Source organism: Choloepus didactylus, chromosome 10 (genome assembly GCF_015220235.1).
Source record: "Choloepus didactylus isolate mChoDid1 chromosome 10, mChoDid1.pri, whole genome shotgun sequence".
In the NCBI taxonomy this organism is placed as follows: Eukaryota; Metazoa; Chordata; class Mammalia; order Pilosa; family Megalonychidae; genus Choloepus; species Choloepus didactylus.
The window spans coordinates 4,420,775-4,439,250 of NC_051316.1; positions in this window are offsets into that span (position 1 = coordinate 4,420,775).

Sequence of the window (18,476 nt, forward strand, 5' to 3'; positions counted from 1 at the left end):
ATAAAATCACAGAACTAAGAAATTCTGCATACTCCAAACAGAATAGAACAGATCTTAATAGGCCTCCAACAAGATATTTAATAATAAGATTATCAAACATCAAAAACAAAGAGAGAATCCTGAAAACAGCAAGAGAAAAGCAATTCATCACATACAAAGGAAGCTTAATAAGACTATGTGCAGATTTCTCAGCAGAAACCATGGAGGCAAGAAAGAAGTGGTGTGATGTATTTAAGATACTGAAAGAGAAATACCACAAACCAAGAATCCTATAACTGGCAAAACTGTCCTTCAAATATGAGAGAGAGTTCAAAATATTCTCTGACAAACAGACAATGAGAGAGTTTATGAACAAGATACATGCTCTACAGGAAATAGTAAAGGGAGCACTACAGACTGATAGGAGAAGACAGGAGTGAGGGGCTTGGAACACAATTTTGGGTGATGGCAGCACAGCAATATAAATACAGTGAACAAAGATAACTATGAATGTGGTTGAAAGAGGAAGCTTAGGAGCATGTGGGACACCAGAAGAAAAGAGGAAAGATAAAGACTGAGATTGTATAATCAATGAAACCTAGAGTTTTCAACAATTGTGATAAAATGTGCAAATATGCTTTTTCATGAGGGAGAACAAATGAATGTCAACCTTGTAGAGTGTTCAAAATAGGGAGTTATTTGGGGAAAAATACAATCAATGTAAACTAGAGGATAAAATTAACAGAATCATTGTATTATGCTTCCTTTAATGTAACAAAGGCAATATACCAAGATAAATGCAGATAAGAGGGAGGCAGAGGGGTGTGAGATGCTTGGCATTGGTGGTGTTGTCTGACTCTTTATTCTACTTTAATCTAAGGTTATCTTTCCTTTTCCTGCATCCTTGCTATCATGTTTGTTTTTCTTTCTCCTTTTTTCTTTTTCTTTTCCTCTCTACCTTCTTTGACTCCCCCTCCCACTTTGTGGAAGAAATGTAGATGTCCTTATATAGATAGTGGCGAGGGAAGTGAACACATATATAGGTAACTATACAGGGAACCATTGATTTTGTACTTAGGATGGAATGCATGGGATGTGAACAAAACCATCTTAAAAACAATGGGATGATGGCAAAACCTTGAGGGCAATATATTGTGTAAAATAAGCCAGACACATAAGGACATATATTGCAGGGTCTCACTGATAGGAACTAATTATAATATGCAAATCATAAACATGAAATATAAGTTACCAAGTTATAGAATGAGGCTAAGGAATGGGTAGTGTTTGCTGAATATGAGCAGAATGTTCAACTAGGTTGAACTTAAACATTTGGAAATAAACAGACATGATCACAGCACATTATGAGAATAACTAGCTGTGCTGAATGGTGCATGCATTTGGTGGAAAGGGGAAGCTCAGAGTCATGTATGTCACCAGAAGGAAAGTTGGAGATTAAAAGATGGGAATGCATAAAACAGTGAATCTTTTGGTGATCATTGTCTGAGATTAACTGTACAAATATTGGAAATTTCTTTTATGGACTAGAACAAATGTATGACACTACAACTAGAAGTTAGTAATACAGGAGCATATATGGAAAAATACATGCATATTGCAAACTATATACTACAGTTACTAGTATTTCAACCTCCTTTCATACACAGTAACACATGTACTATACCAATACTACAAGTTAAGAATGGAGTGGGGTGGTTACGGATATGGGAGGATGTGATTTTCCTTTTTTGTCTTTATTTCTTTTCTGGAGTAATGAAAATGTTCTAAAAATTGAACAAAAATTAATTATGGTGATGGATGCACAGCTGTATGATGGTACCAGGGGCAATTGATTGCACACTTTGGATCTTTGGATAATTGTATGGTATGTGAATAATCTCAATAAAAAAAAAGGAGATACTATAGCCAGTAAGTTATCTCCATATTTATTTGTTATTTCCCTTTGATAAATTACTAATATTGCTAAATATTTGATGAATCACTAACATATGCAATAGAATGATTCTAAATAACTATCTTGAATAGCATACATTCATTGAAATATCAATTTTTAAACAGTCATTCATTTTAAAGAAGATAAAAACAGTAATGTAAACAGTAATGTAAAGGTGAAAATGTTTGTAAGATTGTCCAATCATGTATAAATTGAGTGACTTCAGTGGGAGATCTAACATGTTAAATCCTGACACAGTTTCTACATTATTTAAATTTGAATCTCATGCACTGACATTGGATATACATGTGATTTATCTCTATAATTTTCCTGAATAAAACATTTTTAAAATTATTTTCCTCATAGCTTCCTTAACTTGTTTTTATTGTGAGGATATAGATGATGGGATTCATAAATTGAAGAACTATGGTGTAAATAGAGAAAAATCATTCCCTGAATCATGTCAGTATTCATCAAAAGCCTTAGACAAATACAGTTGCTGAAGCTGAGAAAGACAAAATATCACAAGGATGTGGGAAAAACAGGTGGAAGAGGCCTTCACCCACTCTCCTCTGATGGAAACTGGTGCACAACAGAAAACATGTGAATATAATACATGATGATGAAGATAAATCCCCATGACAGAGACAAGAATTAATACTTCATTGCTGGAGGTGTCACAGCCCAGGAGCCTCGGTAAGAGGGGTTGCCAGAGAAGTATTGATGGATCACATTGGATTGACAGAAGGCCAGCCAGGATGTGTGGTTGTAATGGAATGCTGAATTGGCCAGAACTCTGAGTAGGGAGGGTGGAGGAGGGGTTAGCAGATGATCACATAGAAGTCCCAGGTCATGGTGCAGAGGAACATGACCTCTGCATATGCGTAATAAAAGACCAGAAAGACCTGAATTGTACACCCAGGCCCTGAGATGGTCCTGTTGTTAGTGAGACAGGCACTGGGAATGGAGGGAAATGTAGCACATTTCTAAAATGTACAAATTCTTTAAAAAGAAGATGTGCCTGTGCGGGTTGGATGATAGTGGTGGCAGTGACAACTGGAATATTTTGCAAAAGGTTGGACATATGCATCAGTAGGAATATCATGGTGTAAGGAAACTGCCTCCCTCCCCCACACACCCTCATCTGCAAAGCCCAGGAGGAGAAACTCAGTCATAATGGCAAAATTAGCAATTTTCCAGAAATGCCATTTGACTTTGGAAGTAAAAGGAATAAAGTCATGGAAGAGATGAATAAAAATAAGTAGTAAATGTACATCAATTATTTTCCTTAGTGTAAATTTGTATTCCATTTAGGAGGCTTTGGGTTCCATAAGTTTGGTTTTGGCCTTTTAGAGATATATTTTATTGTAGTAAATGTTATATAGCTTAAATATACAGCTTAAAATTTCCCATATTAACCACCTTCATATGGACCATTCAGTCGTACTGTTTACATTCTTAATATTGTGCTACCATCACCAACATTCATTATTAATCTATTCATCTTCTCAAAGAAAAACTCTGCACCCATTAAGCAATAACTTCCCCTTCCCCTAACCTCCTGATACCTTGACACCTGATTACCTGCAATTTATTATCCATCTCTATGAATTTTCTTATTCTAGGTATTTGTAATTAAAAAGACAATACAGTATCTGTTTTTTTTTTATTTTCTTATTTCACTGAACATGATGTTTTCAGGTTTCATCCATGTTGTAGCATGCATCAGAACTTCATTCCATTTTACAGCTGAGTAATATTCCATTGGGTAAATGATATTTGTTTAAAAACTCATGGCCAATGACCACTTGGGTTACTTCCACTTTTTGGTCATTGTGAATAATGTTTCTGTGCACATTTATGTACAAATATAACTCTGAGTCCCTGTTTTCAAAAGCACAAATGGCAAAGAAAGAAATAGATAAAATGGAGTTCATTAAAATTAAAATTATTTTATATCAAATGAAATTATCAAGAAAATAAAAGACATCTTAGAGAATGAGAGAAAATATTTTCTTACCATATACCTGTAAGGGTTTAATATCCAGAATACATGAAGAAGTGCTACAATTCAACAAAAAAGGACAAATAACTTGATTTTAAAAATGAACAAATGACTTGAATATACATTATTCTAAAGCAGATATATCAATGAGAAATCAACACACGACAAGATGACATCATTGGTTATTAGGGAAATGCAAATCAGAAGCACAAGATACCATTTCACACCCACAGGATGACTATTAGTAAAATCAGAAAATAACAATTGTAAGTAAGATTGCAGACAAATTGGAACACTTAAGCATTTTGGGCAGGATTGTAAAATACCACAGCCACTGTGGAAATAAGTAAATGTAAGGGTTCTTCAGAAACTTTAACATAGTATTATGATATGACCCAGAAATACCACTATTGGCTTTTTGAACTGCTTAACTTATTGCCTTTTCTCAGTAACATAAGAATGGGACTCTTAAATTCCACTGTCTAGTTCTGAGGCTGTCTCAGGATTAATACTTAGTTTTTTCTATATATCCAGCTCCTGAGGTCTATTGTACTAATGAAAATTAAATCATTAATATATATGAAATTTCTGGGACAGAGTAAATTCTTATTGATATTTGTTATGTTTCATTAAGAGTTGGACACGTTTGGCCTGGATATTGATACTCAATAGGAATTTAGCAGAGTGCCCTTCAAAACATGGTTTAAAAGGGCCAGGCATCTTTTCTGATTGGTAGTCCCAAGATGAGTCAGAAATTGAGATTATGCTTTCACACTTTTATAGTATATTTTTATTACCATGACCTCCAGTGATTATATTTTGTAGGTCATTTTTCTAGAAATTTATTTTTATTTTAAATTTTAAAAATAATTATTTAGCAAAACCATTGAAGAAAAATAAAATGTCTTCACTATAGCAAGTTTTAGAGGCACTGGTTGAGATGAATTAAATCCAGATATAAACCATTTCTATGTCATCATAGAAGAAAATACTCAACTTTTACTATGATATATTTTAAAAATTCTTTGTACACTCTAAGTTGCATCGAGTTAATATTAGTTGAACAGTATATGATGGTAATAAAATGGTTCCAGATTTTTCCCATCTTTACCTCTGAATGTTATTTTCCATTTTTTGAATTCATTTTTTTCTACAACTGAATTGCTGCCTACATTACTATTAATTTAGAAACAACATGCAGAAATTTACCTGCAGAACAGTAATTTTTTGAAATTATCACATGCCAAGACCAACCCATTTATACTTTACATATTTCTTCTTATAAAACATCTTTTTGAACCTTTTGGTATTATACTTTTATATATTAATTATCCAGCCTTTAAATACCTCCAGCTTAATTTCTTCCTTTCTGTTTTCTGAACACCACAGGAAGTGCCATTATTATATGGCTGGTTCATAGTGGGCTAAACTATAACGTGTGCTTGTTACATAGGAAAATATTCATATCAGTATGATAACAAATATTATTAATTAATATACTAAAACTGCATAATGTGTATTTTAATATAAGTTTTATATCTTGTATAAATATGTCAATAAAATTAGTTAATATATAGATATGTAATAATTTGCTAATGAAGAAATAGTTTCAAAAATATTAGGTAATGTTTACATGTCAAAGACAAGCATGTATATGAGCTTTGGCCCAATGTAAGACTGATTTATTAAAAATCTCCAAACTCTTTCCACAATTCTGTATTTTCCCCCTTCAGTATCACTAGAATCCTTCACAACAGTAATGATTCAAAGTTACTTCCATGACAGTAATGACTGGATGACCTATATTTAATGCTTTATTTTCCTTTCTAGCAGATTATTACAAGTGCTATGAAATCCTCTTCCATTGACCCATTCTATTTCATGTTTTCCCCACTCTTGCCTTAGTCATCCTTCCTCTGCCATCCTTTCTGATAGTTCATTGGAAAATTTCCAAGAATCTTGGTATTTCTCAAAGCTTGGTTTTCCTTAAGCTTCATTAAAACTTAGCACACTGCCTCTTCTTAGAACCATTTAGCATGTTGCTTAAATATTTTCTTAATATCTGAATGTCTCAAAAATTTATGAGCATTTGAACTCTTTGAAAATCTCACATTTTTGGCATATATATTCTATTAATTTGTGTATTCATAATAGAAACTTCTCTTTATATATTTAATTGATCTTTTCACATTTTTTCTATCTCTATGAGAAGGATCAACTCAAATTTCTAATGTTATCTCTCCAAATATTATCTTTATCCTCACTCCTGTCCACTTCTACTGACTAATTTTCCCCCTACATTGTTCTTAAATTGTTGAGTTCTACTCAATGATTTTGTCTACATAAAATGTAGGTTCTTCTGTCTATAAAGTGTATTTTTGGAATGCTGATTTCCACATTTTTTTCCTTTTTCTTATTTGTAGTATGGGTATATTATTACACATTTTGACACAGCAAATTGTACCAGTTCTGAACCAAGTCTTACCAATTAACTTCTGTGTGTGAACTAAATTATTATTCCCTCTGCCTTCTCCAACTTTTTTGTCATTGTTAGCATCTTTGCATTTTTAATATCCGCTTTTTGAGAGGCTCTCTGAAAATGCACATTTTCTGCAGGGATATGGTTATGTGTAGCCAGTTTAAAGTCATTCTATATTACAGTACATGTGGAAAGGTTGAAATTGAGTTCCTTTGTAAAATATATGCACAAATAATTCTTTTGCTGCACTCTTCATTACTCAACTATTCATAGTTGAAGCTCTCATCTCACTGAATCCATAATTGCTAGAATACCCATTATTTATTTTTATGCTTGTAATATATGCATAACACAAAATACCCTATTTAAATTAATATACACTTCAGTGCTATTAATTTCATTCATAGTGCTGTGCTTCTTTCCCCACCATCCATTACCATAATTGTTTATGTCATAGACTGCTGATATTTCTCACACAGTGCCACTTTTCTTTTTTATCCTCAATACCATCTTCTGCCACTATGATCTATCAGTTCTTTAAATGCAGCCATAATACAACCTTAGATCTGCAATCTTCCTTGATAATCTCAAATTTATTCAGGGAACTTTATATTTTGTTTAAATAGCAAGAGAGTGAATTTAATTATAGCAACCCAGTATGTGTATATCACATAAATATTTATATTCACACTTTTAAGTTTAGAACATATATTTCTATTTTATACTTCATGTAACTAGTTAATTTTACTCTGCTGAATAGCTAACAAATGAATGCATTGACCACTCTGTTAATTCTTTATGCATGTCTGTTTCCAAACAGGGCTACCTGGTATCTCAACTACCATAAGTCAATCCATTGCATATAGATCAGAAATAATAAAACTGATGCAAAAATGTGAGACATGCAAGCTATGGCCTTATTCAGTCTTTCAATATTTTTTACTAACTGCTACAATCAATCAAAAGCTATTCCAGGCACTGTGATTTTGGTGTAAAAAAGAAAGTATCACAATTTTAGATGCTTAATTCCAGTGAGTGGAACACATAACACAGTAGGACACAGATTTGAAAACTTAAGAAAACAATGTGCAAAAAGATAATTAGTATAGAAACATCTACAATACTTCTCACATTTCCAAATGATTAGAAGGAAAGGGAAGATATGTGTCTAAAATCTTCAAGGCAGTATATGAATATGACAATATATATTTTTAATATACTAAAACATTACTTCTTTTTTTCTTCAACAGAATCTACTATATATTTCAATGATCTAATCTGAAGTGATTGAACTGAAACAATCAACTCTTATTCATGTGATCAAATTATAATTTGGAATTTCTTTTTTCTTGCAACTTTCTTTTTCATGTACTGGCAACATAGGGAAACATCAGATTATGGAACCTCAAGCTATGGTCATATATAAGAACAAATAGATAGATAGATTAGACAGATAGATAGATGATAGATAGATAGATACAATCAAGGAGTTTTTGCCTAAATCTTATTTAGGACCTCAGATAATTTCAACAAAAAGAAAAACATGACTGCTTTATGAACCTGGGTGGTTTTAAAAAACACACATCCTTTAGTTACTTTTGAAAATTCTGACCATAAAATTCGTGCAGTGAGTCTGAAATAAAACCTCCTCATATATAAAGTATGACAAATCCTTACTGGGAAATTCCCAAAAATATGCAGAAATTGTAAATAAAATGGATTAAATTGAATTAAAGACAGATAGCAAAAAGGAGTAGTAAGAATACTTGCAAATTCCATAAATGTTTAAAGGGACTGTTCAAAGTCCATTAATCTCTGAGTGAGTAATTGGGGAAGTTAGGGATTTACACTGTTAACATTTAATTGTTGATTTTTTAAATAAGAAAACGTACAATACTTCAATTAAAAAATCAATGCAGATTATTTGAGCTGGGAGATTACAGCTTATAATTATTTTCTAAATTATATTTCTTTGTGATAAAATATTAATTGATGAGTGTTATTCTTATATCCCTTAAAAATACTGGGGGAAAATTTTATTACATTTTGAAATCATAAATGTTCTTCCAAAAGCTGTACTTTCATATTTGCATAGATTTACAAACCATACACACATGTATAAACACATATATCTATACTATTCCTTCAGTATAAAAATATGAAAACATTGAAAAATTCTCAAGAACTTTGACAAAGACAAAATATGTAATTGATTAGATCATTTTTTTCAACAAATTTGCTCAGTTCCAATAACAAGGCTTGTGTAATAAACAAAACTTCATTTACTGCAGGTTGATGTGAAAGAAGGAAAGAGAAGTGTGAATTCTCCCAAGTTTACAGTTAGATAGCTCAGTCCTCAAGGGAGCAATTGAAAACATGGTGAGACAAAAATACACACACATTAGAATGTTAAACAGAGGGAGAGAGAGAGAGAAACAGAGAGAGAGAGAGTGAGAGGAAGATGAAAAGAAGAATAGATGATGTAAAAAGAAAGGGTGGAGATGTGGGAGAGTGAAAGGAGAAGGAGGAGGAGAAGGATGAAGAGGAGGAGGAGGAGGAGAGAAAAAGAGAAAGAGAGAAAGAAGGAAAGAAACTGACAACCTTAAATGCCAGTGAGGATATGGAACAAATGCAAATGTCATGCATTGCTGGTGGAAAAGCTAAATGGCAGAGTCAAAATGGAAAACAGTTTCTTACAAAGTTCAACATACATTTCCCATAGGATACAGCAACCCTCCTCACAGTTGTTTAACTAACAGAAAACACATTTTCACACAAAAATTTAAATGTGAATGTTTACAGCAGTTTTATTCATAATCATCATATTTTATATAATCATGGTATTTCATCACCATGTTTTATATTTTCATATAAATATTATTTTATATAATGACCATATTTTATATTTTATAATCACAATATTTTATACAATCACAATATTTTATATATTGATGATTTAAATAAATAATCTGTGGTACATCCATATTATGGAATACTTAATTCTTCGCTGATAAAGAAGGAACCTAATGAAAAACACACAGAAAAAAACATGAATGAACCTCACATTCCTTATGCTTAAGTGAAAGAAGCCAGACTAAAAGGCTTCACACTGTATGATTTCATTTATAAGACAATCTGGAAAAACGCATCTGTAAAAATGGAGAATAGACCAAGGGTTGCCAGGAGTTTGGGGTGGGAGGATGGTTTGACCACAAAGATCAGCTTGAGGGACACTTGTGGGTGATTGAAGTGTCATGTTTCTTTTTCCTTGTGCATTTTGCAAAACTTGCAGGACAATATAACAAAAATATCATTACTTTCCTGTGCATAAATTTTAAGATAAATTTAAACTATACAACATTGCTTTAATATTAATGACTCTAAGGCAATTTTTAATATATAGTGGATCAGCTCATCTTGCTTGTTGTTTCAAAATATTTACATTCAAAATATCCAAGCTCTTACCTATTAGTTTTTCCTTGTAGTTAACATTTAAAATCAATTTTGGGGTTCTTAAAATCTAATTAGAATTTTTATTAAAATACCAAAGAAATATTACGTCTAAGAATATCTTATGACTCAGTTATTCAAATGTTGATTTATCTAGAGGTAAAACTTATTGTAGTGTTCATAAAAGTCTTTCAAAATAATGGCTAGGATTATTCTCAATTATTATATGTTCCATTAGTATTTTCAAAAACATCTCATCTGTAAATTTGTAGTAATTATTGATAGAGATTTGAGAGCTATTGCTTTTTTATATTTGCCTTTTTCAGTCTATATTTTAAATTATTTTATTTTGTTGCAAATGAAATGCTTGCATAAGGACATATGATAATTTTGTCATACACTACTTATAAAAAAATATATATTTACTTTTGTTTCATGTATTAAGTTGTGCCCTGATCCCCAAACTACATTTTATAATTTTGAAAATTGAAAGCATTCCTATTTCCAGTTCCTAATAAATATTCTTCCTAGTGTTTCATCAAATATGCTACTGTATATGGGATTTCTATTTATATGTTGTGCCTTTAAAAGTAGAAACTACAAAAGAATTCAGTAAGACACCAAGATATTCAATTAATTGTAACATATAAAAAGACTTTACATAAGCAATCTATAATTAATTGGAAGTTATGATATAAGAGAAATATCATTTAAGATAATGAAATAAAATTTAAGGAATAAGCTTAGCACTACATATGTAAAATTTGTCTTGAAAGAGAAAAAATTGATTTAAAAAAATCGAAAGACATCTCTTGTTCCTGATGTCTCAGATGTCAATTTTCCCTAATTGACATATAATCTGAAGTTAAGTGCCTTGCTATCTGCAACTTACTCTCTATTGATTCACAATGGGGGAGAGAGAGAGAGAGAGGTGGACAGAGAGATAAAGAGAAAATTTAGGATAAAATGAACCAGGACCTCTAAAAAATATCTCCCTCTGCATTTTGAGAGGTTCAAAACAAAGGGTCTATGTCTGAAGAAGTGAAGAAGGCAGTTTGCCTTAATAACAAGCAGATGGAAGAATAGAATAGGCTTCATCAGTTTCTGCAAGAGGGGCAGGTGTGTGCCTCCTGCAAGATGGGGTGTGTCTGGGTCTCATCCTATTACTGCAATGCTGCACTGCAGGGTGGGGAAGACAAGGAAAGAAACTCAATCTACAATTCTAGGTATCCTTTCCCACAATGAGTGCTAAGGAATTTCAGATGTTTGCATCAGTCACAAAACTGAGGCTCCACACATCTTGTGGGTCATTCACCTCAGCACCTGGAATTCAGCCAATGGCATTGAAGATGACTTCTATTAGACATTGAGCTTTAAGGGAGAAAGGGAAGAAAAGCTGTAAGAAGAAGTATACTCTATGAGGCTACTACTGAGATAGTTTTTGTCCAAGCTCAGGGGCTGCAATTACTGTCAGCTAAGGAACAAATCCTGTGGTGGATAATACAGAAGTGGCAGGAAACAACCTACCTGAGGCATCCATAGAGCTGGGATGTTTCTGCATGAGCTAATGATGACAACATTGAAAATAAGAGGAAGCCTATCATTAGTCACAGATCCATAGAAATAAGAGCTGTTCTTAGTCTAGGACACTTAGTGATTCATTGCACACGTTGTTTCAATGTTCTTGGCATCACGTTCTCCATCTGTCACAAGAGGACAGTAAAGATCTCTCCTTAAGTGCTTTCCAGCTCAGTGGCTACATTATTGTCAGTATTACAAGATTCATGTAGTTTAAAAATAACAGCATTTTCACAGGATGAAGGAGGATGACATTTAGAACAAGTTTGTGCAGGAGAGAGAAGTTTCTTATTTCTAAACTTCAATAAATATTGAAACTGAGACAAATGCAAGTGGCTAGGGTCATAGTGCAGAAAATGAACCATGTTTCTATCCTTTGCTGTTCCAGAGCATTCTTTATACCTGACAGAGATGGAATAAAGGTCAGTCAACAACCCTACAAAGAAAGTTTCTAGAGGCAGATGGAATAAAGGTCAGTCAAAAACCCTACAAAGACAGTTTCTAGAGGCAGACTCTAAAGGAAATAAATAAGGGGCTGCAACAGAATAAAGATGGAAGAAATCATCTACATAGGGAACAGGGAGGCCTGACTGAAGAGTGACAGGAAATGATTCTCGAAGAGAAGCAGCAGCATGCAGTGACAGGTGTGTGTGGGTAGGAACAGGGCAGGTGGATAAGGGGCACTGCAGGCACATGTAGCATGCACAAATGTCCAAGGACAGAAAAATCCAGGTATATTCCAGAAACTTGGAGGAGACAATGAGGTTGGAATTGAGTGAGGATGCATCTAGATGAGACATTACAAAAAGTAAAACTATAACAGACAGTAAAACTATGACTTATGGTCACCCTGCTTGTAACAACTATGTGGCCATCTACAAAACCATGTCTAATCTATTCGTTGTAAACTGAATGGAGAGCGGTGATTTGATCTTAAAGATGTGTGCAGGGAAGGAAGCTGCAAGGAAAATAATTCAGATGTTTTTTGGGGTAACACTGAGAACCATTTCTTTCAAGTCACCTCAAAAGGCTTTATGTCTGCATACATTTTCAATGGTTCACTATAGAAAATTTTCTTGATGTGCACCTACATCTTTATTTCTGAGCTACATGGGAGAAAATTCAACCTGGAAATCTGATGCCACAGATTGTCTTGTGGTTTCCTGTAGTGTGAATGGAAGAGAGAGTCCTGCACATGTGCCATGTATTAGTCAGGTTTCTTCAGATAAACAGCACCAACAGGATATATTCATATCATGGCTGGTTGCCAGTCTTATCTTCCAGTTCAATGAAAATATTGGTGTATCTCCAGGTGTAAATAACCCACCCTATAAATCTAAGAATACCAGAACAGCAGAACATAAACTCATGGGGACAGGAAATAAAATTTTGCTAAATGGATCATTATAGGTAACAGTGATGGTGCCACTTTTCTTTCCACCCCTTGACTCATGGACCCATTAATTCTGGCTCTGGAATAAATCATAATATATATTGGAAGTAGATTTAGAGCATATACATCATCCTGGGAAGCACTGCCCTGCTCCTGCTAGATATTACCTTATAGATGGCACCATAACTGAGTTTTCAAAAGGTCATTCCATTATTCTATCTATCCAGCCAATTCAAGATGATGAGAACATGGTAAGACCAGTGAATTCCATGAGCATGACTCCATTTGCTGTTGAGTTCCTTGATTAGAAGCAATGCTATGTGAAATATTAGGAAGGTGTATAAGGCATTCTATAAGTCAGTGGATGGTAATTTTGACAGAAGCATTGAATGCAGTGAAGCCATTATAAATGTCTACTCAAGTAAGAAGAAAATGCTGCCTCTTCCATTTTAGAAGTTGTCCAGAGGAAACAACTTGCTCCCAGGTCATGGGATCATAATCCCAAGTAATTGTGCCATGTGAGAGAATCAGAGTTGGTCCTTTGTGTTGATGTATTGGGCACTCACCAGTGGTGGTAGCCATGTTGGCTTTGGTGACTGTGGTGGTTTGGATCTGTATGTACCTCAGAGAAAGTTGTTATTCAACCTATTCCATTCCTCTGGGTGTGAACCCATTGTACATAGGAGTTTCAAAGAAGTTGCCTCAGTTAAGGTGTCAGCCACTTCAATCAGGATGGGTCTTAATTCTCTTACTGGAGTCCTTTATTAGCAGAGTAAAATTCTGATAGATAGAGAGAAAAGCCACAGGAAGCAAGAAGCTGAACATCAATGGAACCCAGAAGAGAAGGAAAAGACAAGAAGACTCCACTATGTGCCTTGCTATGTGACAATATAAGGACCAAGAATTGCCAGCATCCAGCTCCAGAAACCAGTTTTGGGAAGAAAACATTGACTTGATGATGCATTGATTTGGAATTTCTTCAGGCTTCAAAACCATAAGCTAATAAATTCCCTTTGTTTAAGTTTACCCATTGCATGACATTTGCTTGAGCAGCCTAAGAAACTAAAAGAACAAGTGGAAGATCATATTGTGAGTCCAGACATTACCTACTTTTGCACCATGGTGACTTTTTTCCATGGGCCATAGAGCAATGACTGGAATTGCAGAGGAAAGAAATTTACTGGTACCCATAGACTAGGCCATCAGAAACTCTGATAATTAAAATTTTCTACTTGAGTGTTCATTCATATGATATGCAAATATTTTCATTTTTGCCCATTCAAAAATTTCTATCCATACACCTTTCCCCCAGACTTCCTTGTCCCTAATTTTTCTAATCATTTTCCTTCAAAATCCCTGAGATCAAGCCAAACCATTTGCAACAGCACATGAATCAGCATTCATTGCAAGTCTGGCCATTTCTTCTTCCAAGCAACATGGCAAACAGGTGCACAACTTGATGTTCTGCCACTGGGAGTATTTTCCTTCACCATTTTCTTCCAGTTATGTCCCAGAATTGGGCTATAATGCCATGACTTTTCACTTGCAAGTGGTGTGTGGATATCATGAAGATACATTTATAAAACATTTCCAAGATTTCTCCTCCTTTGTCCAGTACTCACATAGAACTTATAAGAACCCATGAGATAGGAGGGAATGTGGCAGGAGTGGATGCCATGGCATTTGTGCCACTTCTTCATGAAACTTACCTGTTACCATGTCTTCCTGAATCTGGCTATATGTCTGAAAGCAAATAAAGTTGATGGGGTAAATACTGAAGATAATAAGCAGTGTCTTGCAATTCAACTATCTCAGAGGAGGTCAATGCAGTTTCATTTGGCAAAGCAGGATTAACCTGTTCAGATGCAGGTTTCAAGGGCTTCCTCCACTGACAAAGCAAATTCAGCAAAAATTAGGGGATCATTGTCCCAAGAGTCATAATTTTCTGATCATATGTCCCCATTACAATTTCATAATTCCATTCTTTCATAATCAATGTCTTCACTTTAGTAACAGAAACTCTGCAAGTTTAAGAATTTAATTTTCATTGTAATTCAGTCACTTTCAGTATGAAACTGTAGAATTTGCATGTTATAAGTTTCAATTCTGTGGTTATAGGAGCTAAAATTTTATTTCAAGGAACATAATGGAAACTGTTAGGTCATTTATGCAGCAATCTAGCTGGGAATTTGAAGCCCTGAGCTGATCCTTTTCTTTATACATTTTCTCTGGCTCATTTAAGGACAACAGACCAATCTCATTCTATCAGTAAATTTGGTAATAACATTCTAACTTATCAAATACCTGGTCACAAAAACCTCACATCTTACATGTCTTTGATTAATATTAGCCAATGGTGATATTTTGCATGTCTCCACTGTCACATTATACCATGGACTATCAATGGTCCCTCTACCACTGGAAATAGATTCCTTTATGAATTAGATCTATTCAGATTGAAGAATCAGCTACAAAACCCACAGAATCAACTGAGAAATCTCATAATTAAGGTTCTGCTCCTTTACTACAACTTCTGATACCCAAATCTGTATTAGTCAGAGTTCACTAAAGAAACAGAGCTATATTATATATGTATATATAGATATATGAGTGTATTTTCATGTGTGTGTTTGTGTGTGTGTGTGTGTGTCTTTTGGGGAATATAGCCATTATAACAATATTATTCCATGAATGAGATATCTTTTGTAAATTTATTTAGATATTCTTTAATGTCTTTCAATGATATATTTTATTTTTCAATGTGCCTCCACTGTTGTTTTTCCTACATATTCGATTCTTTCTGATGCTGTTGTACATAAGATCAATTTTACTTAATATATACATTGTTTATTGATAATGTATAGAATTATAGGTGTCTTTTTTGGTGCATTTATCTTGGGTTCTTCATCAATTCTGCATTGGTCTTTTAGTTTACTTTTGTAGATGTGACGGTAGTTTCTATAAATAAAATTATGCCATTTGGGACTTGAGACAGTTTTATTTATTCTTTTCCAATTTGGATATTCTGTTTACATTTTCTTGCCTATTTCCCTGCACAGAATTTTCAAGACAGTGCTAAAGAGAAGTCAAAAAATGCCATCCTTGAATTTTTCCTGATACAGGAAGAAAATGTTAAATCTTTTGCCATTGAATATGGTTATTTATGAGTCTTTCATAAATATTACTTTTCAGATTATGGTAGTTCCCTTTTATTCTTACTTGTTGAGTATTTTTACCCTAAAGGGATGATGTATTTTGTCAAGTAATTTTTCAATCACTTTACTTATAATGGGTCTTTTCATATTTTCTGCTTCTTCATGAGTCAGTTTTTGTAGATTATGTGTTTCCAGTAATTTTCCTTCACATCTACATTATCCAATGTTTTAGCCTAAAATTGTTTATAGTGCTCCATTCTGATCTTTCATTTCTGTAAGGTGCATAATAATTTCCCCACATTCAAAACTGAATTTAGTAACATTCATAATCCTACATTTTTGTTAGACAGTTTAGTTTAGTTTTGTAAATTTTATTGATGTTTTTAAAAAACAACATTGGATTTTGTTGTTTATGTCTATTGTTTTCCTGTTTCTGTTTTGCATATCTCTGCACTAGTAGCTATCATTTCCTCCTTCTTCTAGCTCTGGATTTAATTTTTCTCTTTCATTTTTAGTTCCTGAGGTGTAAAGTTAGATTATTGATTTGATATTCTTCCTTCATTTATAATGTAGGCATTCATAAATGGAAATTCCTTCTGAGTACTGGATTTGCTGCATCTCAAAGATTTTGATATGTTGTATTTTCATTTGCATTCAGCTCTAAGAATTTTCTTATCCCCTGTAAGATTTCTTATTTGGCCCATTGGTTGTTTAAGGGAGACTTGTTTAATTTCCACATGTTTGTGAATTTTCCACTTATCCTTCTGTCACTGATTTCTAGCTGTATTATATTGTGGTTGAAGAATATGCATTGTATAATTTAAATGTTTTAATTTACAGCTCTGTTGGTACTATGAGACCAGATCTGTTAATGGATTATAAGCAGAAGTGGTGTATCACACTTCCTGGGTCTATCATATAAGCACGAGAAATCTGTCTGTGCTTTCTTCTCATGTTGCAGAGACCCTAGGTGCCATGTATTGAAATGGTTGTATTAGAAGATACTAGAAACTCCATCAACCTTGATCACTCAAAGAGTATACAGATCAGGGTTTGAGAGTTGCCCTTCTTTTACAACCTCACTACCACTTAGTTTTGTCAGACTTTGGAAATTTTTTTTGACAGTTTGATAGTACACAATAATTGTTTTAATTTGTTTTTTTGTTTTGTTTTGCTGATTAAAAGTGACATTTTGGAACTTTTCCAATTCTAGTTGGTTATTTGAGTTTCTAATTCTGTAATTGCCTGTATATAATGTTTGCCCAGGTGGAGTCAGGGTTCTTTAACTAATTGGTTTGTAGGAATACTTTATGTATTTTGGAAACTAAATTTTAAACTGTTACATCTGAAGGAAAAAAACATATTCTAAATCTGTAGTTTACATTTTTATTTTGTATAAGGTATCTACTTTGGAAAAGATTTAAAATTAGCTATTTTTTTTACATTTTGTGTAGGCATTCATATCTCAAGGCAATAGATAGTTTCCTATTTTCCTTTTAAATATGTTTAAGCCTCATTTTTATTTGTAAGACTTTAATCCCCTGAAATAGTTTTTGGTGTGTTATGGTATAAAGTAATAACATGATTCTTTTTTCAATAAAAATAGCCAATATTCTCAAGACCATTTATTTAATACTCCATTATTTCTGTTGATAGTAATAAAACTTAAGACATATACCAAGTTTTATTTATGCAGGGGTTGTTGATGGGCTCTGTATTCTGTTTCAATGTGTTTTTTGTCTTTTCCTGAGTCAAAGTCATGCTGTTTAATAATAAGGGCTAATATCTGATAGGGTGAGTATACCTCCACCTTTAAAAGAGACACAGACAAAGGGGAAAAGACCCTGTGAGAACAGAGACAGAATTCATCATATAAATGGAATAATATTATATTTTTCCTTTTATGTCTGCCTTATTGCACTCAACATGTTTTCAAGGCTCATCTGTGATGTAGCATGTATCAAAACTTTCTCCTTTATATGGCTGAAAAACATTTGCATGTATTTGTATACCACATTTTGTCAATCAAACCATGGGTTAATGTAAATTTATGCTGTTTCCACCTTTTGAGTTTTGATAAAATAATCAATAGCAAAAAGAGCTTATATTACAAAAGAAAAATCTCAAATGAATTCCCTAACTTGATATTTTGAGGAAAAAAAAGAAGTACAAACAAAACCTAAACTTAGCAGAAAGAAGGAAATAATAATATGGATATAAATGAATTGCAAAAGAGAAAAATAATTGAGAGAACTAACAAAACCAAAGATTGGATCTTTGAAAAGTGTAATAAAATAGCCAAAACCAAAATATACTGGTGAAGAAAAAAAAAAAAAGAAGACAGAAATAACAAAATTCAGAAATGAAAGTGGGGACATGCTGATTATAAAGAAATAAAGAGGATTATAACAGAATTCTATTATCTATTAAAGGACAAATAATTAGATAACACAGATGAAATGGACAAATTTCTAGAAGCACAC